This window comes from Macaca fascicularis, chromosome 15 (genome assembly GCF_037993035.2).
Source record: "Macaca fascicularis isolate 582-1 chromosome 15, T2T-MFA8v1.1".
Taxonomy (NCBI): Eukaryota; Metazoa; Chordata; class Mammalia; order Primates; family Cercopithecidae; genus Macaca; species Macaca fascicularis.
The window spans coordinates 76,358,369-76,372,261 of NC_088389.1; the positions used below are offsets into that span (position 1 = coordinate 76,358,369).

General features: G+C 35.4%; 1 long non-coding RNA gene across 1 annotated transcript in view; it reads left to right on the forward strand.

Annotated features, from left to right (window-relative positions):
• The window catches only part of LOC123569137 (uncharacterized), a 52,190-nt gene that overhangs the window by 17,974 nt on the left and 20,323 nt on the right, over positions 1-13,893 (forward strand). Inside the window, exon 2 of the long non-coding RNA XR_010581735.1 lies at positions 4,677-4,826. This is a non-coding gene — a long non-coding RNA (uncharacterized lncRNA). The remainder of the gene's footprint in view (positions 1-4,676; positions 4,827-13,893) is intronic.

Sequence of the window (13,893 nt, forward strand, 5' to 3'; positions counted from 1 at the left end):
GCAGAAAGCTCCTTTTATTACAGTGTAGGCCAGATTTTCTTCGGTCCTCCCCTAGATTCTCCATAGGAGCGTAACTCAGGATGTAACAGGGTCTGTCTTCTGTGGCACTTTCCACTTGGTATCTATTTGTGCTCCAGCCAAACACATTTCTCCATAGGATAATGAGAGCTTGGGGGTCCTGCTGAGTTTTTGCTTTTGTATTCCTCGATAAATCATGCTTCACATTTCGGTGGTGTCTCTCCCTGTTCTCCAGCTTTGCAATTTTTTTTTCCATAAATATCACCTAGACCAATGACACTTCTAATAGAAGATCTCTGTCTACAGCATCTTCAGCAGATTTTTAAAAATACCTTCAATGACCCTCTGTTGGTTAAGTATTCACTGTCAGTCATTACAAACAAATTAGGCCCTGTTTTATGATACAGCAATTAATAATACAGACACTATCCGATAGCATTAAAAATACTCTAATCTGAAAGGACTCTACATTATTTAGTGTCATCTCCCACTAGTGAAAAGAGACTAACATATATAAGCATCTGTTATAAACCAGGCACCATGCATTTTAATTATCATAGTTCTTACAATCTTCCCAGTAATACTGTATAGCAAACATACATAAAGATATCAACTTTTTCCCTAATATTATTATCCTTCTCACAGATTGATTCTCAATATCTGTTGCTTTGTTTTCTCTTTTATTGCCTTAAAAAGAAAAAAAAAAGACCCTGAGATTTTAAAGATGTGCCTCCTTCCATTCCCTGCGTGCTTTCTGGCTCAGAGTAAGTGTTTAGTAAACATTTTTAAATAAGTAGATGAATAAATAAATGAAGTAAAATAAAAACAGTACCATTGTTTTGCTATTTTGAAACTGCCTTTCATCTGAGACCTTCGAAAAATTCTGCATTGTTTCCTATACAGAAAGGAATGATAGTAAACATATAGTCTTCAACAATTTCTGAGAAATACATTTAATGATCATTTTTCTCTAGCTTTTCAGTGATCTAAGAAGTTGTTCTCAAATTACCCTGTGTTTCCGTCTTCTGTCTTTAATAAATAGATTGCCAACTACCACAAAACATTAGCTTTAAAGTGGATAAAATGCTATTTGACTCAGAGGTTGGCTGAACTGCAGAAGTGTGAAGGCAATGTAAGGCCACTGATGAATTTTATTTACTGACTTAAGGAAAAAAAAATCCATCACTTAATTTATAAAGCCTGACCTAGATGAAATCCCCAAGAGCCAGACTCTTACTTGAGAATGCACATCAGTGTCTTCAAATTCGATTAGTGTGATTTTCCAAGACATAACCACAGCTCCCAGCAAAGTGTCCAGCCACTGGAAATACAATCAATCATGCCGGGCATCCTAAGCTTAATGCAAACCCCCTAGTGCATCATAGAGAGACATGAGGAAAACAACCAAAAAGAGATAAGTAAGGCCTTGCTAAGCAAGCGTAATTCACACTCAGAATTCAAAATTTATCTTCTCCCACTCAGTGGAAGAAGATTTCATGCTGACAATAAATAGTGGAGATTTGACACCTAAGCAAATCTCCTTTGGAGATATTCTTTGACAAGGTAAGATGTTAAACAAAAGAAAAAATATCTCAGATATCTTCTCGTCTTGGCATATAAATAATACAGTTGTAAAGCATCTTCAAGAGCATTCCCTTATACGTAAACAAATTAAGCAAGTGAGTGATTTATTTGAAGTTAGAAAACTCAGTGTGAGAAGGACTGAGACCCAAACTGAAGCCTTTGGACTCACAGTTAAGAGCTTTGGCCATCCTACCATGACAGATCCTAAAATATACAAAACACTACCAGTTTGGGGTGAGGACAATGAGAAAGCGGTATAAATTTCCTGCTTGTTGATAAGTTTATTCCAAAATGAAGCTCTCTTACATATAGAAAGATACTTACAGATCATCTACCCCACACCTCTGATAGTTTGTAGATGAAGAGACTAAGTTCACATAGATAAAAATATTTATTTAAGGTTACACAATTAGCCACCAAGTCTGGTCTAAAATTAAATTGTTTTAACCCTTAGCTCATTTTTCCCATGCTTCACTATGGTAAGTCATATGGTAGGACTAGGGAAGGGTGCAAGGGTGGTCCTGGTTCAGGCAAGATCTGAGACATGGATTTATCTGCTGAGTGATGTTAAGTAGCGCTGCTCAAGCCACATTTACACCATGACTTACAGGAAGGCTGAGGAGTCTCCTGGATGAATAATGCAGTCACATCCATAGCTGGACTGCGATATCACAGCAATGTCTGACAGAAGGGATGGATACCCAAATGAACTACATTGCCAGGGGAGATTGAAGAATTCCTCCTCTGTCCAACCCCCAATCATTTTCCCTGTGTGAGGGAACTATCAGGTGCAATGAGCCAAACTGAGCAACAGGGATTAGAGGTTGAGGGAGAAGCAGGTTGGGGTGAGCAGTGGCTCACACTCACTTGGCAGAATGTGTGTCATGCCCTAGGGATTCTCCAAATCACTTAAAAGAACACAATACTCTGAAATGGGGACTGAACTCCTATTATCACACAAACAGGGGCTAATAACTAATAAGATTCAAGTAATATGGTTAATGTAAACTTGCTGTCACCCACACACTAGAAATCCTTGAGCAGCTGTAGTTCTTTTAAAATGTACATGTGTGCGTATATATCTATATATATCTATATATACACACATATACACACACTCATATATGTATATATATGTTTATATATATACGTGTGTGTGTCTATATATATATAAAATAACACTGGGACATGCTTAATAAAGAGTAGTCAATGGCCCTGGAGACTCAGTGTCATGGAACTACAGAGAGTGGGCAGCACTGGGAGCTGAGCTGATCAGGAGTGTTACAATTACCAGAATGACCATCTTAGAGAAAAAGTGGTAAAATTGAAGAGCAAGGCTGAAGAATGAACTCCATAAGCAGTAACATTTCTGTTGAATTCTTGGTCATATCAGTGAGTTCTGATTTTTAATTCAGACTAGAAAAATATCCTATATCTACTGAATTTCCATATATAGACTTTCTTCTTAAAGAATACTATGGCATACAATTTTAAAATAAATTTAAATATCAGGACACTTTCTGAGATAATTAGAGAATACCTGGGGATAAACACTAGGCCTGACAATTACATGAGATATATGAGTTAAGTACTACTTTGTGTTATTTATTTCTAATATGTCTGTAAAACAATAGCTCTAAGTTTATAGTTAACTCTCTAAACAGTGGTAGATAATAATTTTTAACTGGAGAAAATATGAGATCATCCCTTTGTTTTTAATCTGGAATGGACACCAGAGACAATATGAAACTATAGAAACATCTATATACCAAGTTGTTCCTGATTTCTACTCCATGGATGACCTCAAGTTGAATGCCTTTTATAGAATCCAGTCCCCTCCCAACACGCCAGCCACAGTAAATAATTAACCAAACACAGCTTAAATACTTTAAATGTACACCAGTTCCATTTTGGCACAGCTCTAATTATTTGAGAATTTCTCCATATACTGATTCATGTTTCATTTCCCTGTATTTTCTAGCCACTTATTTTGACATAAGAGAACAGAAAAATTCAGTAAAATTATATTGACCCCACTGTAACTTGGCTGGCTTTTTAAACTTATGTATGAGGAAACTACAATTTGCACAAGTAATTTGACTCATGGCAGAACTGAAATTAAAACTCAAGCCTTCAAGCCTTAGTCCAGTGCTCTATCCACTACGGTACGTTGAACCCAAAAGTTCCTCTCACTATTGAAATGCTATGAGCTTTTTCTGTACCCCAAGGCTGTGGTTCTCTATCCTATCCAACTCAATACCCTTTTATATAAGATACATCTTAACTCCCTTTTACTCTGTTAAAATGAAATTCATGGATAATGCAACCTACCTACACACATAACTGTAAAGAGCAATATAAGTATAACAAAGTAATATATTTTAAAATATGTTGTTTTTCAATATCAATGTTTGGGCAAAACTACACCAGATTAGAATGCCTGCACATATGTGCAGAATCAGTGTAAATAAATGGCTACAGGTGCAGGCTGACTCAGGTGTGTTGTCATATCATGAGCAGCATTGTGGAGAGTGATGTGCATTTGGAAAATGATGAATAGCCCCAGGTAAAAATGAAATAAAGTGTATTTTCAACACAATTCTCACAATAGTAGCATTCCTGGAAAATTCACTTATGTTTGAACTGTGTGACATTATTTTGCATGTATAAAATAAAATGGAGTTTGTTTCTTAGTTCAAAAATTATAAACAGGTATTTCATGTACATTGATGTCCTGTGAAACATGCAGAGTTGTGAGGAAGAGGAAGACAATTTACTGTTTATGACTCAAGCATTAAAGCCATCTGGCAATCCTCGTGTCACCCACTGCCAGTAATTCCACCTCCAATTATCAGAACAATGAATATCACCCCAATAGATTTCCGAATATCTCAAGGGAGGGGAACCACCCTTATAGAAAACCAGAGCCCAGGCAATAAGTATAAGAATCACAAGAGATGTCCTGACATTTATTTCTACAGAAACGTATCAATACTCAAATAGAGCTTAAATATGAGCAAATATCTCTTTTTATATAGGAGGAAAATTTAGTGTGAATATCTCTTTTTATATAGGAGGAAAATTTAATGTGAACCTCTCTGCAGCCAAAGATAACAAAGCAGGGAGGTAGAACTCAAGCCTTCTGACTCCTGAACCAATCTTCAGAAGCCTCAGTCCTCATCCTGTGTAGCAATGTGTAGCAACGCACTGAAATCAGTTTGGAGGTATGTTGCAAGTATTTTTGTTTGTTTGTTTTTGTCAAATAAGATTTAAACTATTGCAGTTTGACATACTGTTCCATTTTATAAATAAATAAATTACTATATAATACTTATAAGGTGGGAATAGCAAAACTATTATTAACAGTGCCTAATTTATCTCTCAAAATGTTTCAATTGTCATCATAAATTACTATCATGGTTACCTTACTCCCATATCTTAGGTTTGGTCTAACACTTATTGAATGGTTTTGACTGATAGACTAATACTTTTGATTACAAATCATTCTGATAAATGTGCATTTTCTCCCCCTCAATCTGCTTTATTCCATCAATTTTCCCCCTTAAAATCTGCTCATGTTCCCCAAACTATAAGTCACATTAAAATGATTGACAATCCTTATATGTTAGAGAATGTTTTCCTTTGAGCTAATGTATATTACACATGAGAATAAATACAGTAGAATTTATTTTAGAAAATATAAGGACAAGTCTGGATTACTCATTCTGTCCCTGGTTCAGTCTGTTTCTTCATGATTAGCTAAAAAGAAGGGTTGATGGTCATACTGTCACTGCGAGGGGAAAAAATGTGTTGAGATGCAGAGGATGCTGGTAAGTGAACTGTGTGGTTGAAGCGTAATCAAAGATAAACACCCATGGGAAGTAGAAAAGGAAGAATTAGAATCAGCCATCATGGTGCATTACAAATGATCATTTTTTATGGAGATGAAGATAAATTGTCCTCAGTAAAATTAAATGGTGAGAATATTATATTACTGTTTCCAAGTTCAGTTTTCAAACCATATCAGTTTTCTAAGTCCTAGGTTTACTAAATTGGAGGAGGCAAAAACTATTTCTAACACACCATGCCACCTGTCTCTTTATTTGATAAAAATATTTGCTAAAAATAACTTTAGGAGCCTAAATACATGTGGAATACATATTAGTATTCAATTGCTGCTATAACAAATTGCCAAAAGTTTAGCAGCTTTAACCAATACAAATTCATTATCTTACTATTCTAGGTATCTGAAGTCAGATACAGGTCTCACTGGACTGAGATCAAAGTATTGGCAAGGCTGAATTTTTTTTTTCTGGAGATTCTAGAGGACATTCAGTTTTCTTGCTTTTTCTAGATTTTAAATATTACACACCTTCCTTGGTTCATGGTCCCTTTCCTCTCTCTTTAAAGCTCACGATAGTAGCTTGATTTCTCCTCTCACATTGTATTTCTCTGAATTCAGAGGTAGTCACATCTCACTCTAACCAGTGAACTTGAAGACAGATCAATAAAAATTAACCACTATAAACATAAAAAGGAAAAAAAAACATATTGCTGAATTTGTGGGAAAATATTAATAGGTCTAACATTCATGAACAGGGTACAAGGAAATTTAAAAAATAATGTGTTAAGACTTCTCAAATTTGGCTAAAGTCATAGACTTACAGATTAATAAACTCAATAAACATCAAATAAGATAAACTCAAAGAAATTCACACCAGGAACATTAGAATCAAAATGATGAAAAACAAGGATGAGGAAAAAAAAAAAAATCCCAAATGTGTATATACCTAAAAACAGAGCTCTAAAGTACATGAAGCAAAATCTAAGAGATTCAAAGGATGAGAGGAAAATTCTAGAATTAGAAGTATCACCATTTTCCTCTCAAAAATCAATACAACAAATAAAAAGGATATAGAGGAACTGAAAAACACCAGTGACCAACTCTGTCTAACGGACATTTAAGCAATATTCTAGCGAGTAATAGCAGGATACAAATTATTTTCAAAAGCACAAGAAACATTCACTCAACAGCCAGGCGCGGTGGCTCATGTCTGTAATCTCAGCACTTCGGGAGGCTGAGGAAGGTGAATCACCTAAGGTCAGGAGTTTGAGAACAGCCTGGCCAACATGGTGAAACCCCGTCTCTCCTAAAAATGTAAATATTATCCAGGTGTGGTGGCATGTGCCTGTAGTCCCAGCTACTTGTGAGGCTGAGGTAGGAGAATCTCTTGACCCTGGGAGGCGGAGGTTGCAGTGAGCCAAGATGGCGCCACTCTAATCCAGCCTGGGTGACAAAGCGAGACTCCATCTCAAAAACAAAAAAAGAAAACAAAAAAAATTTACTACACACACTAAATATCCTGAGTCATAACGTCTCAATATATTTTTAAAAATTAAAATTTTAAAAATTATATTTCTTGAGCATAATAAAATTAAACTAGAAATCAGTAATAAAACTGGGAATACCAAAATTCTTGGAAATTCACATACTTCTAAATCATGCATAAGTTAAAGAGGACACTACAAGGAAAACTAGAAAATATTTTAACTTAATAAAATTGAAAATAAAACACATCAAAATTTTAGGGATGCAACTTAAATCAGCGCTCATAGAAAAACTTAGAGCAATAAATGTTTATATTAGAAAAGAAGGAAGATCCAGATTAAATTACCTAAGAAACGATTTTAAGAAATTTTTTTAAAAGAGTAAAAATCAAGTAGAAGGAAAGAAATGATGAAGAGCAGAACATGATGAAATTTAAAGTAGAAAAGTAATAGGAATAATCAATGAAATCAAAATATCTTTAAGGAAAATATCAGTAACATTAATAATCCTCTAGCCATAAGTGGAAAAAAATAGAAGGTTCAAATTACTAATATCAGAAATAAAAGAAGTATTAGCACTACAAAGCCCACAGACATGGAAAATATAACAAGATGTTATTGTAATCAATCTCATATAATATATCTTTAACATCTTAGATGAAATGAACCAGTTCTTTGAAAGCTACAAACTACCAAAGCTCATCAAAGAGGAAATAGATGATCTGAATAGTCTTACATCTACCAAAGATATCAAAATCCCAGTTAAATGCATCCAAGGGGGAAAAAAAATGCCACAAACCCAAATGCTTTTACTGGGAAATTCTATAAAAGTTTTAAAGAAGAAACACACTAATTATATATACTTGCTTCCAGAAAATAAACAAGAAAGGAATATTTCCTAACTTATTTTATGAGACCATTTTATGAGACTCATTTTATGATACATACTCTGATACATAAACCAGTCAAAGAGAATAATTTTTTTAAAAACATGAAAGAAAAGAACATTACAGACCAATATTGCTCATGAACACGGAGGCAAAATTCCTCAATAAAATCTTAGCATAAAAAATAATAAGCCTCAATCAAATGGAATTTATCTAAAATGCAAAGCTGGTTCAATAGTTGAAAACCAGCAATATAATCCATATATTAACAGAATAAGGAATAAAACACACATGATCATGTCAACTGACAAAAGAAAAGAATTTCACAATATTCAACATCTATTCATGATTATAAAAACAAAAAGCAATTCTCAGCAAATTAAGAATTCAGAAAAATTTTCTAAATTTGAGGAAGGGAATCTGTAAACATCAGCTACCACCATACTTAATGGTGAAAGACTGAATGTTTTCACATGAGGATGGGACAAAGAGACAGATGTTCATTTATACCATGTCTATTTAATACCATAAAAATCCTAACTAGTGCAGTAAAGCAAAATAACAAATATAAATTTTAAAATAAATTTTTTTACAAACTAAAAAAATAAGCATATATGTATATTCTCACATGTTATAATCATCTACCTAGAAAATTGCAAAGCATTTATAAGAAAATTTCCTGAAACTAATAAAACAGTATAACAGAGTCACAAGACACAAGATCAACATAAAAAATTTATGTTATTATTAGAAATGAACAATTTGGAAACTGAAATAAATATTATAAAATCTGTGCATGGTTGATATGCTAAAAACTTTATGATAACACAAATCTAAGAACACCTAAATAGATAAAAGGCATATCATTCTCTTGGGTTGAAAGATATTAGGTTGATGCAAAAGTAATTGTGTTTTTTGTCATTGAAAGTAACGGCAAAAACCACGATTACTTTTGCACCAACCTAGTACAATAAGTAGAATAAAGAGTCTATTAACAGGCCCCAACAAATAAGCCAAATTGATTTCTGACAAATGGGCCAAAGCAATTAAATGGAATATTGGTTGTATTTTCAACAAATGTTGGGGAAAGTGAGCATTCTTGTACCAAAAAAAAAAAGAAAAAAAAAAGCCACAATAATCTTTCATCTGAACCTCACATCTTATACAAAGACTAACTTGAAATGGATCATAGAGTTATTTATAAAATGTAAAACTATAAAACATATAGAGGAAAACAAAAGACTAAATGTCTTCTGATCAAATGTAAACTGATCAAATCAACTCCAAAATTTTTGTATTGCAAAAGACACTGACAAAAGAATGAAAATGACTTATCTCTAGAATATATAATGAACTCCCAAAGCTCACTTGAAAAAAAAAACCCACTTTTTTAAAATGAGGAGAAAGATCTGAACAATCACTTCATCAAAGAAATTATATGATTAACAAATAAGCACATGAGTATGTGCTCAACATCACTATCCATTAAAAAAGAAGAGCTGACAATACCAAATGCTGGAAAAGATATGGAGCAAAGGGAAATGTTATAGATTGCTAATAAGAATGCAAAAGGATAAAACTCTACCACAAAAGGGTTTGTCTTTTTCTTATAAAGTTTGTATTTTTCTTATAAACTCACTTACCCAATGACACAGGAATCACATTTCTAACACAGAAAAACAAAACTTATATTCACACAAAAACATGTTCATAAACGTTCTTGTCAGCTGTACTCCTAATGATTAATACCAAAAACTAAAAACAACCTAAATGTTCTTCAAAAGGTGAGTGAATAAACAAACTAAGGTACATCTATATAACTGAATAATATTCAGCAATAAAAGGATTGAACTATTAATAAATGCAACACTATGGACAAATCTTAAAGGCATCATCCTGAATTTAAAAAGACAGTCTCAAAAAGTTATATAATTTATGATTCCAAGTATATAATGTTTTAGATGGGGGCAAAACTATAGGAATGAAGAACAGATCCACAGGTTCCAAGGGCTAAGGGTGACAGTAGGTTTGACTACAAAGAATCTGACGGAACTCTTTGACAGACTAATTGTAGTGATAGGTACATGAATCAATACATGTATTAAACTCAGAACTGTGTACCAAAAAAAGTAGTTTCCTGTATGTAAATTTTAAAAACCAATAGCAACAATCATAAAAATGAAATAAAATGAGTCCATGTCTTAATTTTTTAAGGAAAACTCTTCACATGAAATACTTTTGTTTCTTGAGTGAAATATGGAATTTTTAATAAGCATTTATCCTTTTATCCTCTTTTTTCATTTTTTTAAAATTCGTATTACCTCTGTATAGTGAATCCCTGTTGCCTACTGACTTTTAATGGCATGGTTTTATCTGTACCTAGTCTATATTCCAGGAACAAGGTATAGGAAAAAAAGGTTTACTCTAGGGTTTTCAGACAGTTTCAAATGCAGAATTTTGTCCCTGAAAACTTTTCCCAAAAATGTAAGGAGCCCTCTTTTAGGATTTGGGTTGGGACAACAAACCACAACTGCCCTGAGGCAGTTAAAAGGGAATCTTCCCACCACCAAATCTTCTCCTGTCCTTAGATCTGTGCTCTTATTTTCCTTTCATTTTGTAACTACGGAATAAATGACATTTCTCTGGTAAAATAACAATCCTTACATTTTTATTCTTTTTCCCATTTCCTCTTGGCTACCTAGGGAATAATGATAGAAGTTGGAGTTCAGAGTCTACTTGACATAGTGTAGTCAGAAAAGGTCTCTCGGAAGAAGTTAAATTTGCTCTGTGACCTGAAAGTTGAGAAAAAGCCCTTCCTTTTCCTGGAAGCAATATGGATGGAGCCGTTTGAGTACAGTATGCATCGGGGCAGATTCTAAGGTTAGTGGCAGTATACCTGGCAGAGATGCACTGGGCTAGACCATGTAGATAGAGGTTGTAGTAAAAAGTTTAGATTTTATTCCAAGTTATAGAAGAAGCGGAAAAGAGGGATAAACAATAGAATGGCATGCTCTGATCAACATTTTAGAAGTACCTCACTCTAGTGTGAAGAGAATTGATTAGAGACGGGAAGAAACAAGAGAGTAAGACAATTATCTTTTAAAAAGGTAAAAACATTTAGGAAGCTACTACAGTAAATTGAATGTGAAACAAGGTTAAAATCAGGTGGAGTTAGTAAAATGGGAGAAATGCAAGAAATGAGAGATATATTTGAAGAGAGAAAGGGAATATTTAAAATAAAATGTATTGATTCATATTCAGATATAAAAGCTTGTTCCAAAATGAAACCCAGCATCATTCCAGAGACACCATCTCTCTGATTAATCTATTTCTGTTAAAAACACATTCTCTCTGTAACCCAGGCACAAAATTTCCATCATCTTTGCCTACATATTTGTTGTCACCCTCCAGATCCAAGTTCTGTCTAGCCCTGTACCAACATCTACTTCTTGGTACCAGTCCCACTGACACTGTCAAAATTTATCCACATTAGCTCTAACTTCAATCACTACAACCCCTTTCAAATTGGCAACTCTGCTTCCACACTGTCCTGGCTTCTATCCACCCTGCAAAACTCTGACAAATAAATATTTGTAAATCAGTATATGGATTATTTTAGTCCCAACTTCAAAAGAAATTATGGCTTTTAAATATTTGGTGACTTAGATAATAATAATGGCTAAAACATACAACTTACTTGGCACAGTTTAGGTTACATTAGATTTATTAACTTTTTTAATGTTTCAAATAAGAAATAGAGTGTAATATCTGGTCAAATTATATAGCTAAAAAGTGGCAGAAAAGGCATTCAAACTCCACTATTTTAAACCAGAGTTGGTATTCTGAACCATAATATATAAGACCCAACACAGGAAGTCTAGTTCATCTTTTCTAGGTTCACTTGTCATTTGTTTCCCACATGAACCCTATCCTCCTAGTTTTCTCCTTGCACTCTAAACCAGCTTTGCTTTCTTGCCTATTCAGCACTGCTCTTTAATCGTTAAATTCAGGGGAAACAAATACATTTTTCACTCATCAAAGCCTTTATCTGGAGAATAGCCAGGATGGCCAACTAAACACAGCCAGGAGTAGCTGATCCCACCGATACCAGATCATCTAGAAGACTGGCACATTCCAAGCAGATCTTTGGAAGGAAGGCATTGAGAGTGGATGGAAGGAGAAAACAGTTGCTGGGCTGAAGAAGCAGGAAGCTGGAAACCCCTCACAGGGTTGCTGAGCACCAAGACTCTTTCCTGGCCCTGAGTGCCTCCTAGGGAAGAGAGAAATAAATAGGCATTGAGCGGCCCACTCTCACCACAGACCTCAAGAATCCTAGCTGCCGAAGACCCCATGACAACCATGGACATTGGAGCTGTCAGGGAGAGCTGCTTGGAGAGTTGGAAGGGACAAGACTCCAGGCTGTGTGAACCCCAGAGGGTTTAGCATGAAATAGCTGAAGGGGAATACAGCCAGGGATGCCCAACCCCTAAGGCTCACAACACTCCTCTAGGTGGCTTTGGCCTTTGTTGGCATTGGTACCCAGGTAGAACAGAGCTATCTTGCCTGTGAGGTGGTACCAGTATGATCTGAGCATCCCCCCGTCTTCTGATCTCTCCCAAGGTTCCTGTCTGGTCACATCCACTTGCAGCACAGCTTCAGATACACAACCAAGGTACCACCCAACAGCCAACACCATAACTCCTTTGCTGCTAGACCCTTACTAACCATCAGAGCTTCTGCAGATGGTCCCTCACTGGTGTGCACCTGCCCTCAGCCTTTCCCCATTTTGTGAGTGCACACACTCACTTGCAGCCTCCCCCATTGTTTTGCTCACGCACACATGTGTGGAACTCACCACACTGCTGCCACCAGCACACATGTCTGCACATGAAGCTCACTGACATATGCACATGTACAGACCCTGCCACCACTGGCAAGCATACATAAGCATAAAAAACACTGCCACCACACTGACAAAGTGCATTTGCTGGCATGCCCAATTAGAGTGTTTTTGCTGGCACAGCTCCCACCCCCATCAGAGTGTTGTTTCCAGGATCTGGAAACACCTCAGCTTCTTCAGCACACCAGGGGCTCAACCTTGAGGTGTCAGAGAACAAAGCTGTGGGCCTGGTTAGAGTATGCCCCTCAGGAGTGCTGAGCTTAGCCTTGCCCCGCTGAAATCATCCAGAAATGAAGCAAGTCAACTGAACTCAAACTTCTACCCTAGTCAAACCCTCAAGGACATTATAAGCAGAAAGCTCCATCCAAAGAATAGCAGCTTCTAAGATTAAAAGAACATCAGCCCACACAGATGAGAAGAACCAGTGCAAGAACACTGGCAATTCAAAAAGCCACAGTGTTTTCTTACCTTCAAATGACTCCACTAGCTCCCCAGCAATGGTTTTTAAACAGACAGGAATAACTGGAATGATAGACAAAGAATTAAGAACACAGATGATAACAAATTTGCTGAGATTCATGAGAAATTTGAAACCCAATGCAAGGAATCTAAGGAATCCAATAAAATAATAGAAGAGCTGAAAGACAAAATAGCCATTTGAAGAAAGAACCAAACTTATCTGATAGAGCTGAAAAACTCACTACTAGAACTTTTTCATACAATCAGAAGTATTAACAGCAGAATAGACCAAGCTGAGGAAAGATCTCAGAGCTTGAAGACTGGTTCTTTGAATCAATTCAGTCAGACAAAAATGAAGAATAAAAAACACTGAACAAAACCTCTGAGAAATATAGGATTACATAAACAGAACAAAGCTATAACTCATTGGTATCTCTGAAAAGGAGGAAGAGAAAGCAATCCAGTTGGAAGTCATATTTAAGGATGCTATACATGAAAATTTCCCCAACCTTGCTAGACAAGTCAACAATCAAATTCAGGAAATGTACAAAACCCCTGTAAGACACTATACAAGATGATGATCCCCAAGACACATAATCATCAAATTCTCCAAGGTCAACATGAAAAAAAATATTAAAAGCAGCTAACAGAAAGGGGCAGATCACACACAAAGGGAATTGAATAAAGCTATAGCAGAACTTTCAGCAGGAATCTTAC